Source organism: Ambystoma mexicanum, chromosome 9 (genome assembly GCF_040938575.1).
Source record: "Ambystoma mexicanum isolate Mex_15411 chromosome 9, UKY_AmexF1_1, whole genome shotgun sequence".
In the NCBI taxonomy this organism is placed as follows: Eukaryota; Metazoa; Chordata; class Amphibia; order Caudata; family Ambystomatidae; genus Ambystoma; species Ambystoma mexicanum.
Window position 1 is genome coordinate 977,312,161 of NC_090931.1, and position 15,207 is coordinate 977,327,367.

A 15,207-nucleotide genomic window follows, 5' to 3' on the forward strand; every position below is an offset into this window, starting at 1 on the left:
TTATACTTTGGTGCACTATGATCTCTCTAACAGAGAACTATTTCAAGTTTAACAATAACTTTTACCAACAAATTCACGGTACCGCCATAGGGTCCGCAGTGGCCTCCCATATTAGCGAACCTTTATGTTGACTGTGTAGAACAGAAGAGCATTTTCAGTGCAACCAACCCATTTCTACATCATCAAACCCTCTGGAAGAGATACATCGATGATGTGCTGATGGTGTGGCACGGAGATGAAGGAGAACTTCTGGCCTTTTTTGATTGGCTTAATGGGATTAATCCCTTCCTCAAATTTACTATCAGTTACAACAGGTACAAGATAAAATTTCTAGATTTAACCATTATGGCCAATGCAGACACCAATACTTTGGAAATTCGACTGTTCCACAAACCAACAGATCTGAACTCTTTGTTGAGATAAAACAGTTTTCATCGAAAACGCTGAGACAATTTGCCTTTTGGGCAGTTTCTTAGGTTGAAACGGAACAGCACAAACAGAAATGTGTTTTTGGATGAGACAGAAACCTTGAGCAAGAATCTGATCTGTAAAGGGGATTGCAGGTAAATTGTCAATCTTTGAAGAGGGCTGTCAATAACCATTGCGGCGCTTTGTTGGAACATAAGAAAAAATTACCCCCCCCCCCCACCGAAGACCCTGATGGGTTGGTGTTTGTGAGTGCCTATAATCCTCTTTTGATTAAAGTTATTAGGATTATAAAAAGGAACTTGCATATTTTGCTAAAAGGGAACAACCCGATTCCAGTCCCAAGATGTGCCTTTAAATGAGGAAGAAATTTGAAGGAATTGGTGACCATGAATGATATTTCAAACACGTCTACTCCACAACGAACCATCACAGAACCATGAGGCCTGAAAATAACAGCTGGACATGACCCCTGTGGCATGTGTAAATATTGTCCATAAGCTCAAAGGAGTACAAGTGTAGACATTGGCCCTGCGAGACCATGGTAGCAGAAACCATTTACAAATTGTAACACGAGTGGTGTAGTTTATGCGATCTGGTGCCTGTGCCACAAAATATACATTGGCTAAACTGAACGTAAAATAGAAATTCAAATCAGTGAACATAAGACCTGCATCAGAAATAAAGTAATGACAGCTCCAGTGGTTGGACACTTTGTTTCAAGCAACCATGGATGTGAGGAATTGACGTGGTCCATCTTGAAAAAAGTTTGTACTTCTAACAATATGAGTACAGATAAGAAGACCTTTCTAAAGGAAGAAATGAGATTGATATTTCTTACTAAAAGCTATATTGTCGGTCTGAACGAACAGATGGACTGGTTTCTATAGAGGCCGGTGGTGATGGCATGTGTATAATGAATTAATACCTAACGGGCCATTTTGCTCAAGAAAAGATCTGTATGTTTATTCATGCCCCGTGTGTCTCAAATACCCATTGCTGAATGATGAACAGCCCATGTTGAGGCTATTTGCCATTTGACTATGGTATTGTTATCTCTACTGTTGTAACGTCCCCAGTTTTCAAGACTGAGGATATTGATGTAAGAGTAGTTAGAATGGCTCGTATTGTCTGGGATATCCAGGAGCGAGAGGCAGGTGAGACAGTATTACGAGGCTCACTATGTGTTTGGGCCAACAATGGACACTCCAAGATGGCCGCCACAAAAATTAGACAATGGAGCGTGTCGGCTTAATTGGAGGAGGGAACTTATATAAACAAACTCTGAAGTCCATCCTCTAACCGATGTGAACGTACGGATTTGCGATGAAGTATGGTGCCGATCCCGACATCAAGATACCGGGTAAGAGCCACAATGCAGCTTACATGTACATGGGTTTACCGCCGGTCGTGAAACCACAGCATTAGATAGTTGTTGTTTCCGTCTGTCCACGGATTGAGCAGAGGTGTTCTAATCCGCACACAGTGATGTTGCTAGTCTTAGACTATATCGGTAGGAGTCGATAGACTGGCGCCAGCCATATATGTACCGCACTTGACCCTAGCAACCACTTAATGATGGTGTGTGCAGTCGCTTTGATACAGATAACGAGCAAATTAGTATTACGCATCAGGAATAATATATCTCTTGTTCTATACATGCGACGAGCCCTATACCCGCTCAGCTATTGATTGCCCATTATGTCTCTCTTTACAGCATTGATGGGACGAGCAATGCATCCAGCAACCGTATGAGAAACCTTTATAGTTTCCACAACATTAAGGACTATTGAGACCCTTTGTTTTTTGGCCCAGGACATCAGTTACAATTAAGTCTTTGGATTACAGCACCATAAAGATTCAGTACTTGTTACGCTCACCTGGTCTCTGCGGAGGCGTTGGGACACGGTTGCAGCCCTCCGGGGGTGAGGTCGCTCGGGTCCGACTTCGCCCTCTGCGCTTATGTGGTGACTGGTGGTGTTATGCTCACCTGGCTCCCACAGGGGTGTTGATCTGAACTGGACAGCTGCGGTCTCCACCAATGTGACGCGTAGTGCCGAGATGACAGACTGGACTGGCCCATGCAGCTTCGTTTGCTTGGCCCGTAGGAATATTCTTCTGCAAATGGAGAAAGGGAATTAACCACCCATGGAGTGGAGAGTTAACCCTCCCCCACTATCGCTGTTCTCCCCACTGATCTCCTTTGATGTCCCCTCTTATTGTCTCAGCTGATGGTTTGGAAAGATGAGCTCTCCATCCTGCATTGAGAGCAGGGGCACGTAGATAACCAGTTGCTTCACTGGCTCGAAGGAATTGGTGAGTTCCAGAACAATATTGACTCTGAGATTCCCGGCAAGACGCAGTAAGTATGTAGTTCGTAAGAGTTCAAATGTCTGACTTTCACTCTTGTCCGATTCCTTGCAGGTTGCGGCTTGACCCTAGCAAAGAGTTCCTTGTGGCAACTGGTAATATTCAGGTAAGGATTTGTATTATCCAACACAGTTCGATAAAATAATGTCAATATGTAACCTGTTGCTTTCTCCCTTATTCAGGCGCTGAGAGAAAGTATGAAGTCTCGGGGAATAATGCCTCTGGCGGTAAAATCAGGTAAGTCTATTGTGGTGAGGAGGTTTCCCCTTGTTTGTCCCTTTGTTTCACCTTGCTGTCCTTTTGTTTCCCCTTAGGGGCCGGGGTTCGGCGCGGATACAGTGGAAGCTGCGCCAACCCGTGAAGAGGAATAGTACCCCCGGTGGTAAAATCAGGTAAGTCTATGGGGGTAACTAATATTGCCTCTGTGTATTCCCTTGGCTCACCTTGCTGTTCTTCTCTTCCCCTTAGGTGCCGAGGTGCGGCGGGAACATGCAGAAGGATGCAGTGGAATGTGAAGATGCTGCGAAGGCCGGCGAGTTCAGCGCGGCGCAGCAGCAGGCGAGGCGACGCAGATAAAATAACTTCTTTCTTCCAGCTCAAAGGCGCGATGGATCGGGAATTCAGGTAAGGATCAAAGGTATTGCTCTTGTTCTAACCTTTTCTCCTTCTTTCTCCCTTTTTCTAGGAGCTCCAGACTCGAGGCGGGCGTGGCAGAAGACTGGATGCAGACTTGCAGGCACGGTCAGCGTTACGCTGCTGGATGCAGAATAACGCGAAGCGTGTGCTGCTCTTCGGGCGTGGTTTAAATAGCCTCCAAAGTAGTCCCAGGTACATATTCCTCCCCAGCCCTACCAGAGTAAAAATAGTCCCTAGGTAAAGTAGTCCCCTTCCAAGCCTCTTTTGGCTTGGAGCTCTTGCAGCATGGTCTGCATCAGGTAAGTTTGCAGCATGGTCTGCATCAGGTAAGTAATCTATGAGCCTGGTGCCTATGGCGCCAGGACTGACTCTAAATATGAGCCTGGTGCCATAGACGCCAGGACTGCACCCAAATAGCCCCTAGCAGGGGTTGTTGGGCTTGCTTGGAATAACTTGATGCCTGCTTCCGGGGTGGCTGGACTTGGTCTCCGTCCCTGGGGGTAGGCATCATGACAGGTGGTAATATGTGAGGGTGCTCGGGACTGCTCCTGCTTGGAGAATAGGGGGCCTGAGTATGCCAGCTTGTGCACCTGATCCCCTTCCAAACCCCTTCTCCCAAACCGTGGTAACCGTGGGATGCGCGGTCCCTGGAAAGCTCACCTGTTGATTAGTTTTGGCAAGCACTCCGTACTGCTGCTTCTGGCAGGGGCATTTGTATGATCTGGACCGAGTTCCTTCACTAGTCCCTTGCAGGTGATAGTCCAGTCCTGCTGCGACTAAGCCACTATACTTCAGGTAAGTGTTCCTGTTTGCCTTAGTCTTTCCTCATCTGCTTTTGCTGTATTGTAAAGTTTGTTGTCTTGTATTGCTGTCCGTTCCACTTTTGATGTTTGCTCATTTGCTTTCTTCCCTTGCAGGTGATGTTGCTGACCCGGCAGAAGCTGCGAAGCTCGAGGCGACAGCCGGAGGGAATAAGGAACGAAGCTGCAGCGGTACAGTAGCTGATTAGTTGTTAACTAGAGGGCACGCAGGGTTCAAATGCGGCACGGCCCTAGGACGGATGTTCTAACCTTGTCTTTCTTCTTCTTCACAGGGTCTGAGTTCGTGGATGCGGAGTGCGGTGCTGAGGTGTCGGGATCAAGATCACTGGATGCCAGGAGATGAGTCTGAAGATGAAACAATGAAGCACCTGTTTCCTGGAGGTGAGTATGCAGGAGAACACCTGGTTTCAAAGGTAAGTAAAGTGGTCCAAGCGGCGGTGAGCGTCACGTTGCACACAAGTGCACAGTAATGTGAAGGATGGAGCAGTTTATATAGCTGAGCTTCTGAAGCCATGCCCACCAGGATCAGCCTGCCTGCCAAACCCGATGAGTCAGCACATGACAACCAGGCCTAGGGAGCCACAGCTGATGAGTCGGCACATGAGGATGTTCTCTCTAATAAAGGCTTTCAGCTCCTGGAATGCTCTTGTAAAATAAAAGCACTCCTGCACTGAAATAAAGTGTTCCTGCTCACATCTCTATATGATCCTGGTGCCAAAGGCGCCAGGACTGAGTCCAGCCAGGGCCCCTCTGTTTATAGGTCCCAAAAGGACATAAGTGAGTCAAGTGACCCATTGCCCCATCACTAGATGGTGTGGTTTTTGGGTTCTGGGGCCTGTGTCCATGACAGCACTCCCCCTCAAGGCCCCTCTCATGGGTGGTTTCCCCCCTGGCCCTGGTTTAGTGGGGTTATTGCGGTGGAACTGCCTGATTAATCGTGGAGCGTGGACATGCTCACTGGGTTCCCAGGTCCGATATTGGGGTACATACCCTTTCCAGTCTATAAGGTAGTATAACTTGGACCAGACCATCTTAGAGTCTAGGATCCTTTTAACTTTGTATTCGAGTTCTCCTTCAACTATTTTGTGATCCGGTGGAGCATTGATCCACGTACCTGGTCTCAATGGATTTAGGAGGGAGACATGAAACACAGGGTGGATCCACATGTGGGCCGGTAATTCTAATTTCATGGCCACAGAGTTGATCACAGCCTTGATAGTGCAGGGTCTGATATATCTGGGACGGAACGCCCGTGGTCCTTTCAGGGGGATGTTTTTGGATGCTAACCAAACCTTGTCTCCGACTTGGTAGTTGGGAGCTTCCCTTCGGTGTCGATCCACAAACTGCTTCTGATTCTCTTTGGCTCTGGCAAGATGCTGTGCTGCTTCCTTAAAAACCTGGGTGATGGTTTTGTGTAAGGCGTTACAGCGGGCATTTCTAATGATTCAAGTGTGTCGAAAACAGATGTCTGTGGATGTCGACCGTACACTATGTAGAATGGACTTTGTACCATACTGGTGTGAATGGAGTTGTTATATGTGTATTCTGCTAACCAAAGTATGTCCTTCCAGGTATCCTTGGTTTGTTGCAGCATACACATGTATTGCTCGAGGGTCTGGTTAGTCCATTCGGTCTGGCCGTCGGTTTGGGGGTGCTGGCTTGTAGATAACCGGAGGTCAATTTTGGCAATTTTACAACACCTTTTCCAGAATGCTGAGACAAACTGAGTTCCTTGTTCTGATATCAATATTGATGGGAACCCGTGTAGCCAGACAATCTGTTCCAAAAACATAGTAGCCAGAGTAGAAGCAGTTGGGAGACCTTTCAGGGGAATAATGTGGGCCATTTTGGAAAACAGATCTACGACGACTAAGATGGTATTGTATCCGTTACAGGAGGGAAGGTCTGTAATAAACTCCATTGATAGCGTATGCCAAGGTGCTGGGGATACTTCTAAAGGATGTAGCAGACCTGCAGGACTTTGTTTTTGGGACTTGTTTTGTGCACAGGGGCCACAGGTTGCGATGAACTGGACAATGTCCTTTCGCCAAGTTGGCCACCAGTAATTTTTCTTTATTTTAGCTTGGGTTTGGCTATTCCCGGATGCCCTTCTACTAATGAATCGTGATAGTTTGCGTTGATTTGAGTCTGTAATTTCTTATCCGGGATGTACAATCGTCCTTTGTAGTATGGTAGGTTGTCCACAATCGTATAACGGTCTCCCTTCCCTAGCCATTCCTGTTGAGCTGGTGAACTCATCAAGTGTTGCAGGTCAGATTTTAAGTTGTCTAGAGTGGTGGTTGCTGCAATCATGACTTGGATTCGTCCTTCAGGGATGATGGCCACTGGGTCTGGTGTAGTGAATGCCTCTTCTCCCTCACTCATGCGAGACTCCATTGTGTACTCCGGGTCTGTATGTGATGACAAAGTCGTATCCCGCAAAGAAGAGAGCCCAGCGGAGTTGGCGTGATGATTGCGCTTTAGCGGTCTTCAAATATTGTAGATTGCGATGATCTGTGACAACGGTGACTGTATGTCTAGCTCTAAGAAGATAATGTCTCCAGGCTTTGAACACTGCCTTAGTTGCTAGCAGTTCTTTATCAGCGATTGCATAATTCAATTCAGGGGCTGAAAACTTGCAAGACCAGAATGCCACAGGATGCAACTGACCTGTTTTGGGGTCTCGTTGTGACAGGACTGCTCCCATTGCTATGTTGGAAACATCAGTTTCGACCACGTATGGTAGTTCTGGTCGAGGATGCTGTAGAATTGGTGCTGTGGTAAATGCTTGTTTTAGCTCCTGGAAGGCTTTCTCTGCCTCTGCGGATCAATTAAATTGTTTATTTTTCCATAGTAAAGAGTTGATTGGGTGGACGATCTGGGAGAACCTGGGAATGAACCGGCGATAAAAGTTGGCGAACCCAAGTACACTCTGTACTCCCTTTAGTGATGTCGGTGAGGGCCAGTTAAGGATAGCATCTACCTCGATCTCTAGTGGTCACGCCCATGCCGGTGGTGTCGGACTCGCTGGATCCTACGGCTTGCACATCCCTAGCCTTACATAAATCTTGGCAAATACTGGGTACCATTCATCCCTTTCACAGCAACTTTCCGATTTGGAACTTCCTCCCAGAAGTCCCACATGTCCCTCCCTCGGTGGTCCGCACATGGGCTGAGGCGGGATACGAACTACTACGCGACATATTCAAACAGGGAAACTTTATAGAATGGCCAGACCTCCCGGCCTCCCTTAGGTGGAGACCCTCCGTTTGGCTCCAATACTCATCTCTCCGGGGGGTACTCAAGCGCAAATACATAAGTTTTCCGGCACTGCCACCAGATGAACCTGCAATTACCGAACTATCCTCGCCTTCTCCTATGAGGGGAAAAACCTCCAGGCTATACACCCTGCTTCAAACTAGATCACCCCCCGCATTCTCCAAACTGAGGCACGCCTGGGAGTCAGATCTCGGCTCCGAAATATCTGACGAGCTGTGGACCCATATGTGTGCATGCACCCAGTTGATCTCCTTTAACTCCCGATTCAAATTAATTCAATTTAAGGTGCTCCACAGATATCATTATACCCCGGCTAGGTTACACCGTATGTCAAGTGACTCCTCCCCTAGGTGCCCTAGATGTGGTGGTGAAGAAGCGGGGTATATACACATGATCTGGTCTTGCCCCCGACTCACCCAATTTTGGACCTCAGTATGCTCCACTATCTCATCTATTCTCGAGTGCCCCATCTCCCCATCCCCAATGCAGTGTCTATTTCATGATTTCCCTGAACTTCACCGTGATTCCAGGAAACTGGCTAGCCTCTGTATGCTACTAGCTGTGCGTACAATCCTACTCTGCTGGCTTCGGCCGAACGCCCCTTCTCACGCACAGTGGCTCAGGGCAGCCACGTGGGCCTCTGACACCGAGGAGTCCTGGACGATGCAACAGTCCGCTCACTCCAGACCTAGGAATATATGGCAAAAATTCCGCTCATACATGTCCTCCACCGTCACCGACTCGGACCCTGCATCCCCGGACCCTCCTCTTGCCTCAGATCCAGATGACTCTTGATTCTCTCCCAACTGTCTTTGTTCTGTCCTCGCATGTGCCCCCCATGGGTGTACATTGTTCCCTGTATTGCCTTATGTGATTTCTTCAATTGTACCATATTGATCTGTGATGAACACGATCCCCTTTGCATTGCTGTTGATTTTACATGCTTTACTGTAACTTGCCTGTGCCTGTTGTACCAAGCTGAATAAACAAAAGTTTAAAAAAAAAAAAAGGATAGCATCTACCTTGCGCGTGTCCATGCGTACACCCCGTGGTGTGAGAATAAAGCCGAGGAATTCTACCTCTGTCACATGAAAGAAGCATTTCTCCAATTTGGCATTTAGCCGGTGTTGCCACAGTTTCTCCAAAACTGCCCGGACATGGTTGACGTCGTCCACCTTGGTGGTCGAATTGTGAAAGCAAGGAAATATCGAGGCAGAGTACCACAAAAGGAAATACACCAAGCACTGGCTATAAAGATTCACAGATCTTTAATACTGCGCAGTTACAAAGAAACACAGATCTGATACAGATAGCTATCTGGCTCTCAACATCCCGCAATGAGTACCAGCCCGTCAGAGTGAGCAGGGAGAGTGCTGGACATCTAAACATTCACATTTTTATACATTTCCTACAATATTGTCCAGCCCCTCTACAGGTTAATAATCTGCGGTCTAGAGTTTGTGCCGAGTTCACATACAGCTCATACAATAATATGCACATGGATTACATAGATTTGTGTTTCCAACAAGTTACAATGGCGAAGTGTATTCCTGGATTTAGCAGTGAGCCTTAATACATATCCCTTCACAATGTAGTTCTGCCAGTGTCCACGCTTGACATTTGCATTACATTGTCCTCGATGTGTATTCATGGATGAGGCTTGCTAGTGCAGACAATCCTAGGACAACAGGTCATGCCTAGTGCAAGGTCTCATTACCTAGTCTAAACAGTCGGCCCACGGACTGTCTAACCATTAACAGGACTCAAAGGTCGGGAAGGCTCGGTTGCAACTTAGAAACACAGTCCACCATTTTAGAACAGAGAATCACATACAAACAGAAATCAAAATGGTGGATGATTCTAAAATGGCAGCGAAGTCGATCTAAGATCGGAACTTTGCAACGCGGTTTTCTTCACAGAGCGACTAGGCTTAGGCCAATATAAGTGAAAAGGAGGCACAATATGATTTCCCGTTTAACAACCCCTCCTTTTGGCCTAAGCCAAGCGCTAAACTACAACTAGTCACTTTACGAGTAACTCCACGTCTCAATGTCCATATAACCTGCATCACAATCATCAGAAATATCAATCGCCATAAGGTCTGTAACAGAAATTTCTTTTGACACATGTATTAGTCATTCTTTCCAGTGCGCGTACCTTTTGTCCTAATGTTCCCATAGTTTGTGCACAACATCCCCCTAACATTGAACATATGGCAGGAAGACATTGTATACAGCAACAGCAGGACAACAGAATACCCAGAATAATCAATAAGACTGAAAGTAGCTTCCATCCCCAAGATCGTAAGAAGTCCCAGAACCAAGCGCTGAGATCCCAATTTCCCCCGGGAACGTGCACTTCTGAACTAAGGACGTGCAGATTTTGTATAGCCTTAAAGATGGTTGGGGAGGAATCCGGTACGAAATTGCAAGAAGCAGACCCCACTAATTTGCATACTCCACCACGCTCAGCCAGAATGACGTCTATTGCCATCCGGTTCTGTAATGCCACTAACCTTATTGCTTTCTGTTCTAGAGTCATGTTCTAGAATATGTCAGTGGTCCGTTGATGGTTCTCTCCAGTACTCTCACTAGTCTTCTGATAGCTTCGGAGTTCAGTATTTGCCCCCAAAAAGGTACAAAGTGATTACGTGACCCAGAACTTGAAACTAAGTATCGCCATTCTCGTCCCGCCTTGGACGAGCCTTAAAGATTTCTGTGGTACTAGCTATAAATACCCGTGGCAACAGAATTCCTGAATAACAGGTTCCCTGCCAATCCCTAGGTAGCCATGGGAAAGCTTCATTACCATAAAGTAGACAGGTTCACCTACATACAAAGGTCTGTCCTGACTGGTCAAGTTTGCAACATTGGTGCAACCCTTGAAATCACCCATTGATTGAGTACCATTCCTCTGTATGCAGAAAGAAACTGAGTCGGGCTATGATTAACAGTATAGGAAGGTGGCGTGGCATCCCTATTGCCTATAGGAGCCATCTTGAAAGAGATCAGAGATTGAAAAGGCCGAGACAGTCTATCAGAAGGCCTAATGGACGCGACATTACGCTTGCTTCTATTTGCGAACAGCTAGCATCCCAGGGGCGTTAGAACTCTTCTTTCAAACTCATTCAAATTTGTTCCATCAAAGTTCCCCGAGATGCATCATTCCATTGGCCAAAGAATAGTGCCCTTAGAGAAGCATCACATGCAGTAGTCAGAGGCAAAGGGTGAATGTACCAGCCCAACCCCTTGTCTCCATGTTGCGGTAAATGAGAGCAGACCCAGCAGTTGAACAAGTTACTTTCTTACCTGGTAACGTTCTTTCGATGGGATGGTCCGACGACGTATTCCATATCTATGACATGTAAGCAGCACAGCTGTGGTGATTACATGTCATAGATATGGAATACGTCGGAGGACTCAATCCCCTCGAAAGACCTGTCCAAAATGGCATGTATTGCATTCATTATAAGCAGTAGTGTGTAAGTGTGGTAACTCCGTCTGTGCTGAGAGTCTCTAGGAGGTAGAGTGTGCAGATGCATGAAAGGTGTATATACAGTGGGTACATTTTTAGTGGGCAAAAGTGTTTCGAGCTGAGGTATTTCTTCCATGTACCAAAATCCTAAAGCAATTACTATTGTGAAACCGGTTAACATGATTACGAGAAAACAATACGTTTTAAAAGACCATGTATTCGATCGCCCATTGTCTTTACTGGCCACACAGTCACTCATTTGTTCCGTACGGGCAAAGGCGATAACAGGCATTGTTCCTGCGAAACGAAAAGCACCGTAGTTAATTTGCTGGTGATCTCCAGATCACGCGTTTTCTTAGTCTTTCCCTATCCCCAGCCAACAACTTTCCTTTGTATGCAAAAGACAGGGCAAAGGACAAGCCCTATGATGATTTTCCTGTTGGCACAGCCGAACCGTGCAGTAAGTCTAGCTCCGTGGATGCAGATTGTACCTTGTGACTCCTGGTACAGTGTGATCTGCGAACTGCGAGTCATTGCTTCGTGATGGAAGTGATGAATTTGCAAAAGAACCAAACTGAGATGCAAAAGGATCTGCAGGAGAGTGTGGAGATAAAACAGCTGTTTCCCCAGGCCCTGTGGGCTCAGGGAGTGTCTCTGAAGCTCTCTCCGTACTACTCAATGCTGAGTGATCGTTGGGAGCAGAGCAGGTAAGTTTCTCTGTATCTTCTTTGTCGTGTGGCAAAGGGAAGGGTATCCTCTTGACATGCGACGCATGTATCCAGTGCCTCTTGCCCGAATCACTGCCTGTGTGGCCAGGAGGACCTGGTGTGGCCCTCTCCACCGCGGTGCGAGACAGGATGCTCTTTTGAATGCCTTAACAAGCACCCACTCCCCAGGTCGGATACTATGACCTGGCCCCTCGTATTTTACTGGGAGGGCTTCTCGCACCTGTTGGTAAATCAAATACAGATTTTTAGTTAACCGGTCACAGTAATCGGAAAGAAGTACATGCTCAATGTCCCTCGGAGCCCTGAGTTTTGGGAGGTTCCAAATGTTAGCTGGTCTACCCATGACCACCTCATATGGGGAGAGCCCAGTTTTAGTCTGTGGGGTGGTACGCATTGATAGTAACACTATCGGTAAGGCGTCCGGTCATTTCAAATTGGTGCCGGCACACGTCTTAGCGAGCTTGTTCTTTAAAATTCCATTGTGCCTCTCTACCAATCCAGCACTCTGTGCATGTCTAGCCGAATGGAACCGTTTATGGATCTGTAATCCCGCGCATATCTGCAGAATTACAGCAGCGATAAAATGTGGACCATTGTCCAACCAGATGACCCTTGGCAAACCAAACCTAGGAAAATATTCCGTAAACATGGTTTTCGCCGTTGTCATTGCTGTGGCATCTTTTACAGGAAAGGCTTCAACCCATTTACTAAAGGCGCGAATAACAACCAAAACTAACTTAAAATTGTTACAACGCTCCATTTCAATAAACGCAAAGTGGATTACTTCAAAGGGGACAGAAGGTGGACCAAAACTACCCCTTGGTGTCGATGTGCCTTCTCCATATTGTGCTGTAGACAGATCATGCAATTCTGGACAAAAACACTCGGCTGTTTTCAAGATGTTGTCGTTCACCCAGACATTTTCTACCATTTTACAAATCTTCCTGGCACAGATGTTGGTGGGCCCATGAGCCATTGCGACCATCATAGTAATGTACGCATCTGGCAGTATCCATTTTCCCTCTAACTTATCCACCCAACACCCATCATCCAACCTCACCAAACCCTCAGCCCATTGCTTAGTTTCTTCTAAAGTGGCATCGGCTTAGATATTCTTTACAGATTCAATACCTTCATCTATGGTACAGACATTTGTGGCTTCCCTTGTAGTGTACATATCTGACTAGAAATCAGTAGCAGTTTGTTTGGCTATCTGGTCAGCAAAAGCGTTCCCTTTTCCTACATCATTTATGGTTTTCTGATGTGCTGCGCATTTCATGATTGCTAACTGAGTGGGGAGTGCAAGCGCTGAAAGTAACCGCACTATCAAGGAGCCATATTGAATCTTCATTCCATGTGAGGTCAAGAAACCTTGTTCTGCCCAAAGTCTACCGAAGTTTTGAACTACCCCAAAAGCATACTGACCATCAGTATATATATTTACTCTAAAGCCTTCGGAAAGTTCACAAGCTCGAGTCAATGCGATAATCTCTGTGGCCTGCGCAGAGTTATGCAAAATTGTTTTGGTTTCCATAATCATGCTTAGTGTGGTGATGGCATAAGCAGCCGTGGATGTACCATCCGGAATTTCGAAACAGGAGCCATCGCGAAACAGCTCCCCTTGTGGGTCATTCAAAGGTGTATCTTTTAGATCAATCCTGCCTTTAGTTTCTTGTTCTGTGGCATAAAGGCAGTCATGTGACATTTCGTCTCTACAAGCAGTATCTTGCAGGAAAGGTAATAGTTCAGCCGGATTCAATACACAACACCTCTTGATTTGTTTGTGCAGTGCAAACAAGATCAATTCATATCTCGTTAATCGTGCGGAGGTGAGGTGTTGTGTTTGTTTTCTATTTGATAGAACATCTACAGAGTGAGGCACCAACAAGGTTAAAGCATGGCCTAGGACCATACCCTTGCTCTGTTTTACAGATGCAGCAGAAGCAGCGGCAGCTCTCAGACATCTCGGCAAAGCGCATGCAACAGGATCAAGGGCGGAAGAAAAGTAACCGCACGGCCTATTCTTCCCTCCATGTTCCTGCGTTAATACAGCCAAAGCACATCCATCACGTTCATGCACATACAACTCAAAGGCCTTTTCATAATGTGGTGTGCCCAAAACTGGTGCTGAACACAGTGCAATTTTGAGCAGATCAAAAGCTTTCTGGTGTTCCAAGTTCCACGGCAATGGCAAAGAAATGCCCTTCTTTGTCAAAGCCAACATTGGCTTAATCACTAGTGAGAAATTGGGGATCCACTGCCTACAGTAAGAAGCCATTCCTATCAAGGCTCTGACTTCCTTCTGTGTATTTGGGACAGACATGCTAGAAATGATTTTAATCCGTTCAGGCGCCAACCTTCTTCCCTCATTTGACAGGAGATAGCCTAAATAGGCAACCTCCTGTCGACAATATTGAAACTTTTTCAGTGAACCTCCATGTCCATGTTTTGCTAGGTGAATAAGCAACAACATGGTACCCTCCTTACAGGCACTTTCTGAATCAGCAGCTAAAAGAAGATCATCTATGTATTGAAGCAATGTACAAGTGGTAGGCAACTCGAGTGTATCAAGCTGCTCTTTCAAAGCCCTACTATAAATGCTCAGACTTTCCGCATACCCTTGTGGCGCACGGGTGAATGTAAACGAGCGTCCCCCCAAGGTGAACGCGAACAGGTATCTGCTATCCTTGTGTATAGGAATGCTAAAGAAAGCATTCTTAAGATCTACGACACTAAAATGAGTAGCAGAAGCTGGGATCATAGTTAATATCGTCGTTACATAAGGCACAATAGGAAATTGTGGAGCAACAATCTTATTGATAGCACGTAAATCAATGATAAAATGAAAAAGGAATTGCATTATCTCCTTTCTTATACACAGGCAAAATCGGACTATTGCACAAACTACCTGCAATTTCTTCAATTACCCCAAAATGTACAAAATCGGAAAATTTACACTTCAAAGCTCGCTCACCATCAACCGAAATCTTATACTGAGGAATACGTGGCAACTGTACTCCAGGTTTCAAAATGATTTTAACAGGCTCAATCTGTAGGACGTCAACATCATTGTCATCAATCGCCCATAAACACTCCGGAACATCACTAAATTCCAGCGGCAAAGGTCTAGTCAGGAACTGTGAGGCAGAAAGTTGCTGTGGTGAAATCGTCAAACGCACTCCATCCGAAGAACAATGAATTACTGCATTTAATTCCTTCAACAGATTCAACCTCAGCAAATTCTCACCGCAGTTCGATGTCAAAAGAAACGGACAGTGATCCGTGAATGGACCCAGTGTAATTGGTACCAGCGAAGAAACCGGACCAACCTCTGGCGTACCAGAAAACCCTACAGAAACATTGGTTTGCCCCGACAGTGGAATGTTTGAAACCCGTGAATGGTCAATGGAACACTTCTGTGCTCCTGTATCTATCAAGAATAGATGTTTCCTATCGCCCACTATCATTTCAAC